The sequence below is a fragment of the Schistocerca americana genome, chromosome 5, assembly GCF_021461395.2.
Source record: "Schistocerca americana isolate TAMUIC-IGC-003095 chromosome 5, iqSchAmer2.1, whole genome shotgun sequence".
Taxonomy (NCBI): Eukaryota; Metazoa; Arthropoda; class Insecta; order Orthoptera; family Acrididae; genus Schistocerca; species Schistocerca americana.
In genome coordinates, this window is record NC_060123.1 from 151,893,630 (window position 1) to 151,909,390 (window position 15,761).

Genomic DNA, 15,761 nt, shown 5'->3' on the forward strand with positions numbered 1-15,761 from the left:
TAAAACCTCTAATAAAAGACGGGAACGCAGAGCTTTATTACCGAATGGAGTTCTATAATAACCATCACATGTACGCCTGTGTTCTGTCAACTGGAGAGCAATTGTCTAACATAAAAGAGAGAAACAAATCCTGGTATAAAGTACACCACATTCTCTGTATTATGACAGTTGGAGGTCAACTTCTCAGGCATAAAACACAGAAACAAGCCCCTTCTGTAACAGTAGCTGACGAAACAGCGAGAATGTGTAACTGTTTTCACTGGGCCGTAAGCCAGAGCATAAAGCAGACAGCAAAGCCTTGCACTCAAGCAAGTTAAGATTATTGGAATAGCACTTTTCAGACGAAGAAAACGGAGCGTAACACATGAGAAAAGGAAGATGGAGGGACCAGGAATGTATGCCTCACTCAGGTCATTTACTGCCATTCGTCACAGAGGTGACTAACTGCAAATCGAAATAATTCGTCTCCCACATCGAGGAACGCGCAATCTGGGAATACGGCGTCAATCCGATGACGGAGTAGTCATCAGTTCAGTTCTCGTCTGCTTTGGGACGGAGTTTATGGGAGGCAGAAGCCGCTAATGATTGCGCCGTCTCTCATTGATTTCGCAATTTAAACTACTAGTTCAGCTGGACAAATAGATTTGGATTTACACCAAGGGAGCTGAACGGACACACACTTTCCTTTAATACTGACATTTCGCCGTGAAGGTCTCTCAGGTCAACACAGAATGGAACAGAAGTCAGAAGTGAATCTCAATTTGAATAATCTCTTAATAACCCATTTTCTCTGGAGTACGTGATTCACTTAGTCGTCACTTGCGAAGTACTTACTTGTATCTCTTCTTTAGCGTTCTGACCAGGCGAAAGGTTTATTAAGTGCATAATCGATTTAATGTAAATTGGCTCCGTATGTGTCAAGAGAAGGTCACACAGCTGTAGCGTTACCCAATATGTCTGCCAGTTTCTAATAATTATTAGTTGCGCGCAGGATTATGAACCCTGACGTAAAGAAAAATGTTCTAAGCACTAGCAGGTTAATGTTTACAAATAAAAAAAAGTTTATTAAATGATCGTTGAACCCTTAGACAGCAATAATGACAGACAGTCACTAGTCAAATTACCAAAGGCCTAAGTCCAGCACACCACATTACAGTTCAAAGTTCATGAAGTTAACTGTTAATAAATTTACAAGTCCAAACGCGAACCTGTACTCAGTTAGAATCCACGAAGTAACTGCCGAAATATTTGCAAGTCCAAATGCGATTCAGCTCAAAGTTAGAGATCGCCAAGACAGGTGTCGAAACTTTACAAAGTTTGCAGAACTCCTGCACATAATTTTACAAGTCTACGAAAGTGTCACCCGAAAAATTGTAGTCACTCAAGCTGCGACCAACACGCCATTTATAAAATCATACCAGGTGGATATAATTAAAGTGCAGCCACTCACGGGGGTCCAGTGTGTGCTGTAATTGTCTTATGGCAGCGGGAGGTGGTAGATATGCTAAAGCGTTAGTGCGAAACCGATGTACGCTGGAAAACAGATTAATTCCAGCTGGGGCCACCAGGTGCAAATAGGGTGTTGTACACTGCTTGTGTAAAGATATGACATTCACGGTGTCATTTGACGAGCCATAACGTGAGTGAACAGCTTGGCTACCGAGAAGAGACACAGTGCGCTGTTCGTGGAACTGTTTTATGTGAACAGCAGCAATTACAGTGCTGCATTGGCAGAGCATCACCGACTGAAAGCTATGAGGAGAGGTACGATGCCGTCAAATAGTTTAAAGAAGATGAGAATGAAATTAGAAAATACTGGTGAGCTTGATATGTCACCTGAAAGACGAAGGTGTCTTATCCCGATGGAAGTTACTGGCAAGGTTGCTGTTGATGCAACTGACCATCCAACAGGTTACCCGTGTAGTGCTAGTGCTCGTGCAGTTTTCCATGAATTGTCCATACCATGGTCAAGAGTTGGAAAGTTTTATGGCCCATTTTACACTGGTAACCGTACAAGGTCAAGATGATGTAGCGACAGAAACCTTATGATTCGCGGCAACTTTCTGGATTTGCTCTTCGGTTTCTGGCACAGATCGAAATTGATGGCATGTGACCGGGGAATATTCTGTGGAGTAACAAGGCACATTTTACATTACAGTGTACAGTGAACACAGAACTGCCGAATCTGGGGCACTGTTACGTTGTGAGTTATGCACGAAGAGCCATTGCACTCTCCCGTAAGTGGCTTGGTGTGGATTCACAAGCACATTTATTCCTAGTCTGTTCTTCTATGAACGTACCAAGAGAGCCTGTCAAATGTACCGTGACGTGTGCACGTTATCGATACCTCTCTGTACAGTATGTGATTCCTACTTTGGCAGAGCACAGCTGTGTGGAAACCACTGTTTTTATGCTAGATGGGGCAACAACTTTTGTCGCTCGCCCAGTGAAAGATCTGCTTAATTCAACCTTCCATGAACATGTAATCCCCAAAGGTTTTCCAGATGCATGACCTGCAAGATCACCTGATTCGAATCCATGTGACCTTTGGCTCTGGGGATATCTAAAAGAACGCATTTACCAGGGACATGACTCCACCAGAACTGCTGCAGACAACTGTTTTACGGATACAGCATATTGTTGACGTCTCTGGTGCACTTACTGAACAAGTTCTGTAAGTGACGGTTAATAATAAAATCAAGGTTGTTCCTTGAAAATAATTGTAACCGTTTCGATCGCAAAACACTAAAACGGAAAGATGACCGGTTTCTATCGTCACATGGTCATCATCAGAGCTACACCTGTAATATAACATAGGATATAAATTAGAGATACATTAAAAGTACTTAAAACTAGCTATAAAACTACAAAACGTAGACAATAGCGCTTTTGATGGAAAGTGGCTTTGTATGGAGCAGTAGTAGTAGGGCAAAGCGAGCACAGACCCACACTACAGGTTGCCTACATCAGGAGCAAGTAGACATTCAGAGACAACCTATTCTTGTCTTCTGGTTGACAGGTCCTAAACCTATTGTTCTGCTAATAGTTTTATGACGCCCTGGATATGCTCTGTCCTCTTCATTCACAGGTCCTTAACCTATTGTTTGGTTAAATGGTTTTCCTAAAAACCTCCCCTCTCCATCCTCCTCCCCCTTCACCCCCTCCTTCCCCACACCTCTGGCAACACCCCTTGCTGATACAAGCGCACTTTTCATATCAATTTGATTGACTAATTAAATGAATTAATCAGATTACCCCTCCTCCTCTGGAAAACACCCTCAACCCTCCCCCTTTCCTCCCACATCTGGAAACTGGCGTGAAAAAGACCCAGTTGACTGGTCATTTGGCGGGAAATCGATTGCAATGTATGGAATACTGTGTAAACTATTTAGACAGTGTGTAGAATAATATTTATTTATACAATTTATGAGATACAAGGCCGTGTTTGGAATATAGTTTATTTATCTAGTTAAAGAATTTATTGGAAAACTGACTGCAGGGTATGGAATACCGTTCATGTAAACAATTCATGGGTGACAAGGCAGTATGGAATATTTAAACAATTGTGGCAATTTTTTTTCCGATGGCACGTGGAAACGATGAGTGGACTTAGTTTATAAAACCTGCCGGAATCAGGGATGTTTAGGCTCTTATTTTTTTTTATTTTCCTCACTTTTTGAAGCACACTGGTATCTAAGCATAGATGGGGAAATCAGAACAATTACATTTCAAAAAGTTCATGACATATTTCTTCTCAAGACAGACAAATTATTAGACTCTCAGTGGCAAACTATTTTGTACAGATCGAGAAACATACGGCAGTCATATTGCACTGAAAGTGAAACACGGCGAAAGGGTCCACAGAAAATGAATGAAATAAACTGTAATATAGTAGCCACCATCTGCGGACAACCAGGCGTGTGTCTATGGTCAGAGCGCCGCCACGAAGGTCAAAACCACCCAATGTCCTAATTACAAATCACGTTACTAGATACCACCGACAATATCGGCATTCTTTGATCTTGTGGCCCCCAGACAAAGCATTCTGTTAATTGGGAAATTCCGGACTCGATTTCTGTCTCTGTCTTTCTCAAGGGGCCACTGCCTGTCTTTTGTCTCTGAGAACCAACATCTCAAAACATGTAAAAACATGTAAATTCGCGTAGTCATCAGTCATCTGTTTGTTTTAAACGGCTTGTGAGATAAAAGAGCGGAAAACAATTTGTTAGGGATGGATAGAGAGAGCGCCTGTTGTGTATGGATTCAGGGGGAATTGGCCACCGTCCGTAAACAGCTGGTCGACAGGCTCCAGGCTGTTGCCCTGGGCTGCGGTGACATTGGGACACCAGAGGCGAGCGCTTTGGCGTCTCTGGAACCTGTAGCATCGCCTGGGATCTCTGATGTCACTACGCCCTCGGATTCAGACGTCCCTGACGGTCGACACTTGCCTGACGGTGATTGGCGAACCGTGGCGGGGTCGCGAATCCCTAGGCGGAAGGCGAAAGTTGGTGCTGGCCGCAAGGCTTTATCCTTACGCCTCCGTAGCAGGTTTGAGGTGTTGACTACTGCTGAAAGTACTTCTGAGCCAGCAAGGGCGGCCTCGCCTGATATGGCAGTGGCCGGTCTTCCTGAGAGGTCCGGACAAGCGCAGAGGATGGGATTGCTTGTCACTGAGAGCTCCAATGTTAGGCGGGTGATCCCTTAGGGATATGGCAGTTAATGACGGGAAGAAAGCCAATGTGCACTCCGTGTGCATACCGGGGAGAGACATCCAAGACGTGGAAACTGTCCTTTCGGATACCAACTGCAGGTGGTGGCTCATGTCGGCACTAATGATGTGTGTCGCTATGGATCAGAAGAGATTCTCTCTGGTTTCCGGCGGCTATCTGAGTTGGTGAAGACTGCCAATCTTGCTAGCGAGATGAAGGCAGAGTACACCATCTGCAGCATCGTTGACATTACCGACTGCGGACCTTTGTTACAGAGCCGAGTGGAGGGTCTGAATCAGAGGCTCAGACGGATCTGCGACGGTGTAGGCTGCAGATTCCTCGACTTGCGCCATAGGGTGGTGGGGTTTCGGGTTCCGCTAAATAGGTCAGGTGTCCACTACACACAGGAGGCGGCTACACGGCTAGCAGGGGCTGTGTGGTGTGGACTGTACGGTTTCCTACGTTAGACAGTCTTGGGAAAGATCAAAAAGGGCTCCAGTCTCAAAGGGTACGGAGCAAAGAAATGACGAGAATCGACCAACCAATAGTCGGTATTCTAGTTGTAAACCGTCGTAGCTGTGTTGGAAACGTACCAGAGCCTCAAGCACTGATAGAAGGCACTGAAGCTGAAATCGTTATAGGAACAGAAAGCTGGATAAAGCCGGACATAAATTCTGCCGAAATTTTTAATTGTTTAACGTGGATGACCATCAAATGTAGTGTAATAAATTTATATATGGCAGATCACAAGCCAAGATGTGACCTCAGAGTTATCGGCAATCACCTCATAAATTTTTATAAAGTGCCCTAAGCTAAATAGCGTTGTATTTCCAGCTGCGGTGACTTCAATATACAACTACAGAATGGATCGTGTGTTTGAACCTGTGCAACATTGCTTAGGTGTTTTAAACCTTAATGATCAGTATTTACAATGGACTTCTCTACACTCTACACCAATCACAACCATGAGGTGTCAACTAAGAAATACCTTACAAACGGTTGTTGTATAGTTTTTTTAACAGCATTCTACTGTATGTCTCTTGAGGTAATAGTGGTACACGCTAGTTGACTGCTATCTTTGTTGTTTTCCTGGAACAGAGAGCCATCTGCCTCTGAATTGACATGGATCTGCGTTAAAGGATGACAGAAAGTAGATGGAGCGATCGGTTGAGAGGCATTGTAACGAGGCATGATTTAGTGGAAGACCGATGATGCATTTTAGAGAGACGGAGATGTTGCCACAGGTCTTTTAGCACGCATTTAACAAACCTTTTTGCGTTGTTCTCTCAAGGTGTATCAGTTGCATGGTATAACCTGCGGTTGACTTGTATACAGCAGGGTGTTACGGAAAACTTGTTTCGGTACTCCCCTCTAGACGAACGAAGATGTATGCGAAGTACTCCATTTCTCTGTCACATCTTCGACATAAAGTCTTCAGTTTCACAAAGGTATGAAGCGACTGTTACTATACTTTCCATGTTCATCCTATCTGAAATGCATGCTTGTGGATCATCGGAGAGAGGGCAAGTTTTAAGATTTCTTATTCAAAAATGGTTCAAATGGCTCTGAGCACTATGGGACTTAATTTCTAAGATCATCAGTCCCCTAGAACTTAGAACTACTTAAACCTAACTGACTTAAGGACATCACGCACATCCATGCCCGAGGCAGGATTCGAACCTGCGACCGTAGCGGTCGCGCGGTTCCAGACTGTAGCGCCTAGAACCGCTCGGCCGCCCTGGCCGGCCTATTTTTTTATTAGGTTGGTGTATAAGATGTGCACATGGGTACATAAGCAATGTGACCATATACATATGGAAAACTGTTGAGAAATATGAAAAAAACGTAAAATCGGTAAAATTCGAGAAAGACCTGGTATAATAACGAATAATTGATGTGAAATACGTAAATATTGATGGAAATACGGTGAAATATATAAAACCATAAAAACCTAGAAGAATTATGGAAAATGACGGAAAATACATGATACAAGAGAACAAAGCCATGAAGTGAGAACTGAACAAAATAGATAAAACTGCGTGTCCTCAAGGAGGAGAGTAGACTGATGCTATATATACACGCATCTTAATACTGGAAAGAGGAGGCATGCTAGAGACTTGGCGCCAAGGGGAAACGGCAATATTATCCCGCACATGAGCAATACCATCTAACATCGGACCAAGGCTTCTGATTGCAAGAGGAAGATTACAAGGGACGATAGTAAATCATTTCCTTCTAAGATGTCACTGTTTCACTGTATGCAGTTTCGGCTGACGACGACCATTTCATAGGACGGTTGTGAACATACCATAATTTCCGAACCGTAGTAGGGCTTGAACTTCGTACACAACAATCGTCACACACCTCCAGAAACCTAGTGTTTGTGTTACAAATAATCGGTGTTTTCTTTGGTGTGCAAGTTCATCGTAGAGAGACTTGTAGGGAGAACGTATGTCTTGCGCTGGAAATATGTATCTCACATTGGAATATTGACACCGTTGCATTCCACAGAACTAATAGGTCGGAGACTGTGCTGCTCTAGCAGTATAGCATGTTTAAGAGCAGAACCGTGTACCCTTAGGATACAGCATGTGTTTATGTTCCACAATCATTTCTATCTTACCAATACCTTCTAGGTACTGATTCCAGACACTAGAAGAACACTTCGGAACTGACAGGGCAGTTGACGTACGTGAAATGTTTCAACTATGTCCGTCTGGATCATCATCATGTATAAAATCACACGTTTCTTCAAGTGGTTCAAGTGGCTCTGAGCACTATGGGACTTAACAGCTATGGTCATCAGTCCCCTAGAACTTAGAACTACTTAAACCTAACTAACCTAAGGACATCACACACATCCATGCCCCAGGCAGGATTCGAACCTGCGACCGTAGCAGTCGCGCGGCTCCGGACTGCGCGCCTAGAACCGCGAGACCACCGCGGCCGGCACACGTTTCTTCTTAACTGTCTGTTATATCTGATATCTACTATACACCGATAAGGGCTGCTAACCTCCTGGAGATGTGCACATCTGGAGAGATTGGGCGTTTGGGTTGTTTGGGGGAGGAGACCAAACAGCGAGGTCATCGGTCTCATCGGAGTTGGGAAGGACGGGGAAGGAAGTCGGCTGTGCCCTTTCAAAGGAACCATCCCAAACAGCGAGGTCAATGGTCTCATCGGAGTTGGGAAGGACGGGGAAGGAAGTCGGCTGTGCCCTTTCAAAGGAACCATCCCAAACAGCGAGGTCAATGGTCTCATCGGAGTTGGGAAGGACGGGGAAGGAAGTCGGCTGTGCCCTTTCAAAGGAACCATCCCGGCATTTGCCTGGAGCGATTTTGGGAAATCACGGAAAACCTAAATGAGGATGGCCGGACGTGGGATTGAAGCGTCGTCCTCCCGAATGCGATTCCAGTGTGCTAACCACTGCACCACCTCACTCGGTCATCTGGAGAGATTTTGGGGACTTGAAAGGGCGGCGTGAGCAAGATTAGTGCGGATTTAATACCCTCCTACTTCTGATCAGCTGCAAATTAAATCGAGGACTGTGTTGTAGGGTGAGTTAGTCAAAGACAATGCGGCAGGGATCTTTCAATCATCCTAAGAATGTGAGAATGCTCTGTGACTCCCATACGCATAAGGAAAGATGGGTATAGGACGCTGTCTGGTATACTTTCTGTATATGTCCCAGAATTAACCATGAATGGAAGTACTGCGCAATCATCCACCTACATTTGCAATCTAGTATATGACACTTACCAAGTAGTGGAGGGATGGTTTAGTGATGATACGGAAATTGGGAAGTATGCTGTCGTGTCACTGGTCGGCGTTGATATTACAGAAAAACTGGTAAAGTTGCTAAAATTAATCGCACTATCAACTGTGGTGCGTATTGCAGTACATCACCCCATATCGACGCTGTCTTTTTCATCCCTTCCACCCACTGGTATGCCGTTGATTACCCTATAATGATTCACTGACATCTCTTGTTTGAGATGGAGAGTCTTGGTAGGAGCAGCGCCTTTCGGGAATGGCCCAAACCGAAACAGTGATCGCGTACATGACTGCAGTATGAACATTCAATCGATATGGAACACCTACTTGTAGACATCCGCTGCCATGTCACTGTAGAGATCATCAATCACCTTTGGGCAGCTGTTTGGGAACGCCCTACAGTGCCGCAAGTTCTTCCAGTTTCCGCACGTTGTGACGCCTTCCGCAGTTTTGACAAGAAGACACACCGCCTCCGTCGTTTATTTCAATCATACTTGTGGGTGCAGCAGCATAGTTTCCACCATGCAATGTCCAGTTATCTGTGAGATTCAATGGCTCTAAACGTGTTAATGTTGGTTTAGCACATGGCACAAACCTCGATGTCTGGTGGAAAAACAAAAAGTGTGGTGTTTTACAAAGCTGAGTGTGCCTCGATGTGTTACAGCATAAAAAAACAATGCATGAAACTGCTTATGAAAGCGTAACTCAGGGGCCTTTGCTTGCGACTGATAGTGTGTCCTTCTAAAATACAGTAATGAATCTTAACACTGGTCTGTGCAAGCGATTTCGATCACTGGCCACCTTCTTCAGTAGACCAATGGCCCAATTTCAGCATGCAGGCAGTATTTATTTCCCGATATATCGGAAGAGAGGGTCGTGGTTATATCTTCTCGATTTCTCTACCAGATAACGTAAGTGGGGCTTTTTTAGTTCGTAGTTTTTCTGTGTTGGGTGGTACAAATAACGAGGATAGAGAGAATGTTTGGCTAACTGCATGAACGCACCCTGAGAGACGCTGATCTCCTACAGACTGCAGTCCTGTATGCAGTAGCAATGTTCTCGTCTTTCTTCCAGTCTCACGTGATGTGGAGTGTTCCTCATTTTCCCGGTAAGAAAACCTCCGGTAACTGCTTGTACTGTCTTTTGTACTACCTTGTGTTGCAGGAGAAAGCTTCGTTTGTAGTTCGCCTTACACAATGTACATAGTCGGCACAGCTACGACACCGTGGTCCTATTTCCACTGAGTGGTTAAAACACGATCCTGTCGCGTTAATTCAGCTCACCCTGTTTCTCCACCGGATGGAGAAGGTCTCCGACTTATGCTCAGTTCCGACTTAAACTGAAACGATCACACAGACAAAGCTGGCGGGAGGGCAGGAGAGAGACTGAGGAGCAGCTTCAAGATGTAGAGGGACTGCCTGAAACACCACACTGAAGTTTTGGTGTATCGGACCCTTCGCATGTATGTTCGAAAAAAAAAAAAAAAAAAAGTGGCTTGTTTCGACAGATGAGAGTGGCACATAACTCACCAGTGGCTGTAATAATTAAAAGATGTCTCCATAGGATCCAATGCTAGTATGTGTTTGAATGGATGGACTTGATTCCAAATTGCATACACCTGTTCTTCCTGAAAGTGTAACACTATCAGCGACTCTTTTGTGTCTCTGTGGTAAAGTGATCTGTAATTAGGGCAGTGGGCGGTTTTGACTTAGTGGCGGCACCCTGACGATAGACACAGGTGCGGGAGACCCCAAATGGTGGCTACTATACCACACATAATTGCGTTCAAGATCTGTAGACCCCTTTTGCAGGGTTTAAATTTCAGTGCAAAATTACTACTGTATGTTTATCGATTTGTACAACATAGTTTGCCACTGAGATTCTACTAATTTGTCCGTCTGCAGAAAGTGGCGGTGGGTTTCTAAACAAGTAATGAACATTTAGATAAGTAATTGTTCTGATTTTCCTGCCTGTGGTTAGACACCAGCATGCTTCGAAAAGTGAGAAAAATAAAGAATTAATGCCTTAACATCCCTGTTTCTGGCAAGAAATATAAACTAAGCCCACTCAGCATTTCCTTCCGCGATTAGAATAAAAAAGTGCTGTCACACTGTAAATATTGCATACTGCAATGTCGCCCATAAATTGTTTAAATAAATGGTATTTCACACACTGCAATCAATTTCCCAACAAATTACTGAATTAAGTACTAAAATATATTCCAAATACTGCCTTGTCTGACAAACTGTTTAAATAAACCCACATTGCCACACGTCTGCCATAAATTCTTGAAACAATATTCCATACACTGCAATCGATTTTTCGCCAAATGGCGAATCAACTGAGTCTTTTTCCCGTCAATTTCCAGTTGGGGGGAGAGGAGGGGAAGGCTGGAGGTTTTCTAGATGGGATGGGTTAACTGATCGATTTAATTAATTAGTCAAAGCGTGCTTGTATGAGCGAGGAGCATTCCCAGAGGGATGGCGGAGGAGGAGGAGGATGGGGAGGGGTGGGGGTTTCTTGGAAAACCAATTAACTGCACTACAGGTTAAGGGCCTGTCAATCAAAAGAGATTAACAAAATGGTTCAAATGGCTCTGAGCACTATGGGACTTAATTTCTGAGATCATCAGTCCCCTAGAACTTAGAACTACTTAAACTTAACTAACCTAAGGACATCACACAACACCCAGTCATCACGAGGTAGAGAAAAACCCTGACCCTGCCGGGAATCTAACCCGGGAACCCGGGAGAAATTAACGGGTTTACCCCTGGATGTATACTCTCCGCTGATGTGGGCAGCCCGCAATGTGGGGCTTGACTCTCTTTGCCTTACTACTAGCAGGAACTGCTGGATGACGAGTCAACAGTTGGAGAGGGAAGTACAGCTCTTTGTTAAGTACTGGAGGCTCCACTTACAGCTGACAGCATGATGACAGCGTCAGTCAGTCGGGTATAAGTGGAGAGAATTATGCACAAAAAGATGTACTTATTAATAAATAAAACGTCAAAATTGCGTTAAATAATTGTAAAATAAAGAAGAAACAGCTTATTAACACAGCTATTGTCAAATAAGTATTCTAAAAGCTTCAAAAAGGAAACAAATAAACATCACCTTCGCCATGTATAGGTTGCCCTCTAGGCGCATGCTGGAAAATAATTACGACGTTGTTGGTTTCTATGCAGATAATGGACGCCGTACTAAAGATTTCCAAAGAGATGGCTGCGAATATCGATAGGTGATTTCCAGGGTGACGCTCGTGTCACGAAGTCATTTTGACGTCACACGCAATATCGACGACCACATGATCAGTTATCAACTTTTGCTAGCGTTCGATACGGGCCTCTCACAAGGCTTTATGCACGCGTACCGGCGATTTGCAAAAAAGCACGTGATTCTGGAAATGATTTACCATAATTATTGCTATAATAAAATGTCACACAATAATTTATCGACAGTAAATGCCTCCATATAAGAATACTCTATCAGAAGTGAGCTATTATCGTCAATAATTTACAAATTAAGGACGAAACACACTTTTTTAAAAAAATTTGCAGTATGCTGTTTCAAGGTAACGGAACATCGAAAAATTTATCACGAATACGTCACCATTATCATTAAATGTACGTAATAACGCATTAACGACGTAAGCCTTCAAGAGAGTGTATGATAACCAGAGCTGGAGGCAATCATCAAATGATAAGTGCTAGCGTACGTTCGCATCCCACCACATGCAAAATTTTTTTTATGTTAGCGTTGTTAACTCATTCTGGGACTGTCTTATGAATGTAACACAAGTATGTTCTGCAATAATCAATTTTATTTGCTTTCCGTCCGATTTGAGAAAGTAAAATGGAATAAATATTTAGTGATTTCCGAGTGTATGATTAGGTAGGAACCTAAGAGGACAGCCTGATCAGCTGCGACTGACACAAGTAACAATAAAATTCATATTCTTCCTTGTCAAATATATTTCACTGTTTGTTTACGAATATGTGATGATTTCCGAGTTTGTGATTAGGCGGTAACCTAAGAGTACAGCTTTAAGCGCCGCGACTAATACGAGCTCAAAATTTATATTCTGCCTGTATACAAATACGTATTTGGCTCTTTATTTTCGAATACGTGGCGATTTCTGAGTGTGTGGCTAGACAGGAACCTACGAAGAAAGTTTAAATTGCTGGGAGTGAATCGAGGAACCATAACATTCATATTTTTCTTTGTCAGAAAGTAGATAGCCGATCTTCCGGTTGTCGATATTGCGCGTGATGTCAAAATGACGTCATGTTTGCGGGAACTGTTGTGAAACGAGCGTTACCCTGATTTCCAGCAGACGACCTTCCATAGATGTAGGAAACAGTTCGTTACAATGGCGATGGAAGACGCTGATCTTGGGCTGCTTCCACTGAAGAAGCCACAAACATCGATAAATGAAATAGTATCACTCTATTGTTGCAGTCCCATGATATAAAGAAGCAGTATCCGTTAATGCAAGTATCGGTCTATAGTAATAGTTGTAGATCGTAATATTCTAGCAAATAGTAAGAGAAGTGGTATGAGAGGCCAGCAGCATAGAAGGAAAAACACCGCCCTATGTTTCTAAAGGTAACTAGGGAAACTGAGTAATGTCGAAATGAAAAAAAAAAATATTTGTTCTTCATGAAATTTTTTTCTTTTCTTTATTTTTAAATTTCACTATTCGCCCTTATAGAATTCAGAGAGTTTATTCGGACAATCCATCAGTAAAATAAAAGTATATATAAATATCAATATAAAACCACAATACAAAAAAAATTTCACTTGTAGCACACACCTTGTTTGATAGCAGGTTGGTAAACATCTTTCAGTTTCTTTCTCAGCTTCAGTCTGCAGCTCTTTGAACTCAGCACAGCGCTTCACCGAGTCCCGTACAAAGTGTAGTGGGAGCAGCAGCGAGAAAGTCGTAGGGTGCTGGGCTCAAATTACTTCACACATTTTATCAAAAAATAATGTGTTGCACAAAGATTGGATTTTAATATTAAAGCTCAGAAGTTAGTTTTCCTTCACAATTCAACTTCAGCTTCTTGTTACAGTTTCTAATAACACCGTTCTACACGAATAACAGCTTAACAGTTTTATGCCGGCCGCGGTGGCCGAGCTGTTCTCGGCGCTTCAGTCCGGAACCGCGCGACTGCTACGATCGCAGGTTCGAATCCTTCCTCGGGCATGGATGTGTGTGATGTCCTTAGGTTAGTTCGGTTTAAGTAGTTCTAAGTTCTGGGGGACTGATGACCTCAGATGTTATGTCCCTTAGTGCTCAGAGCCATTTGAACCATTTTGAACAGTTTAATGGCAATGCACATGAAATGAAGCTCAAATTACAAGTTTTACGCACTGACTGTAACGCTGGAAAAGCAACTTTCAAAACTGACATCAGTGTCACAGGAATTAGGTAACAACTACACAAGTTAAAGCCTGAATCATAAACCTTGGCTGGGCTTCCGTAAACTTTGACGTAATCCAATTCCATAAGAATGAACTGGCAGTTACCATATAAATTATTAAACCTTGTAAAAGGAATTACATCAACGTTCACTGCAGTGAACAGATTTTTAACAGAGCGATAATAATTACATAACTTCAGCTAGCGAACATTCTAAAATTTAAGCTTGAATACACAAATTATGCTGCATCGAACCACTCTCAGAACTGAAGACCACAACAACAACAACACAAATACCAATAACGTCAATCTCAGACACAGAGCATTCTCAAACAATATGTACGTACCAACAGGAACCGATGTATCTCATTAGAACCAGTGGTAGTTCCAGGAAAACAGTGGTGGAAGCTTAAAATTAAATAGCGATTTTCTGTAGCTAACGCCAAGCAATGATTACCTTTGAATAGCGTACAGCACAACATAGCTTAAACCACGACAAATTAAACCCAGATTACTTAAGAGTCTGGCACCTCATAATAACACTCAGGTACACGTTCCACTGTGAAACAGTGGCTTCCTGGGTGTTTAACAAAACGTCAGTCCCGATTAATAAAATATTCCGGGGTATTATGCCGTGGTCGAATGGATTTCACTTTAAAACCCGACGTTTCGTCCCCTTCTGTAGGGGACATTTTCAAGGGGGATCGTAGCTTTGTTGAATGTTCGATTCACACCCTGGCTCGCTACTGATTACAGCAAAATTCCGCTTTCGCAGGGTGTGAATCGGACATTCAACAAAGCTACGATCCCCCTTGAAAACGTCCTCTGCAGATGGGGTGAAACGTCGGATGTTAAAGTTAAATCCATTCCAGCACGGCATAATAGCCCTGAATATTTTATTAATTGCGACAGTTTTGGCAGTTGAAGTTTTCATTTTACAAAAACATCGGTCATCAAGGTGGCCTTTACAACGCGTTGACAAAGAAGATAGGGTAGAAATACCTCAAACATGGATTTGTTAACACAAGCAACAAACATGAATAAAGCACAAGGGATGGCACTTATACACCAGTTACGTGCAGTAGCTAGTCATCTGAATGTCAACAAAACGCTACCAACTTGAAGGCACAGCGCTGTTCAAAGGTCGATATGAGAATAAACATTACTCGGCTTTCAGATGTAACCAGGGTGCGGGAACAATGTAAGTAGCACAAAAATTCCCACCGCTTTCTGGAGGACTCGATAGAAGAAAACCACCGAGGCGTAGCTTAGCTCTCTAGACCAGCTAGAATTAGCACGGTGCCGGCAGGATACCAGACTAAGAGTAACTGGCAAGACTCCCACAACAGTCCGCCACAATGCCACTGATCCATTGCAGCCTCTACAAGGGTGCGCTCGACAGAATTACAAAATAGGATACAGTCTCTTGATCTGCTCTCCAGGATGCTAACAGAGCCCTTCGAGACGCACGTGCTTCTAGGAACGGCAAGCCGGATCACGCTACAACACAATCAACAGCCGCCTTGGTCACACTGCAGCTGACTGCCTCAAAGCCTTTTGTCGCAGTCCGCGTGAATCGCGGCCCCTCACGGGGAGCCACCACGCAACCGACGGGGCGACTCTTGACTCGAAACCCACTGCCACGCTCACTGCACGAGAAACCCGAACTATCCAAAAAGTTAGAAGGCGCAACAAAACCATCGCAAAAGAATTTCATACAACCAAGCCGGTCGGCTCTCGCAGTTTATCAAACCATTTATTATTTTCATAAAGTCCCTTACTGGTAAAACTTTTTGAATTACATCCTGCCCGATTTGATTAAGATTATAATCATTAGAATGCACAAACAATACTCG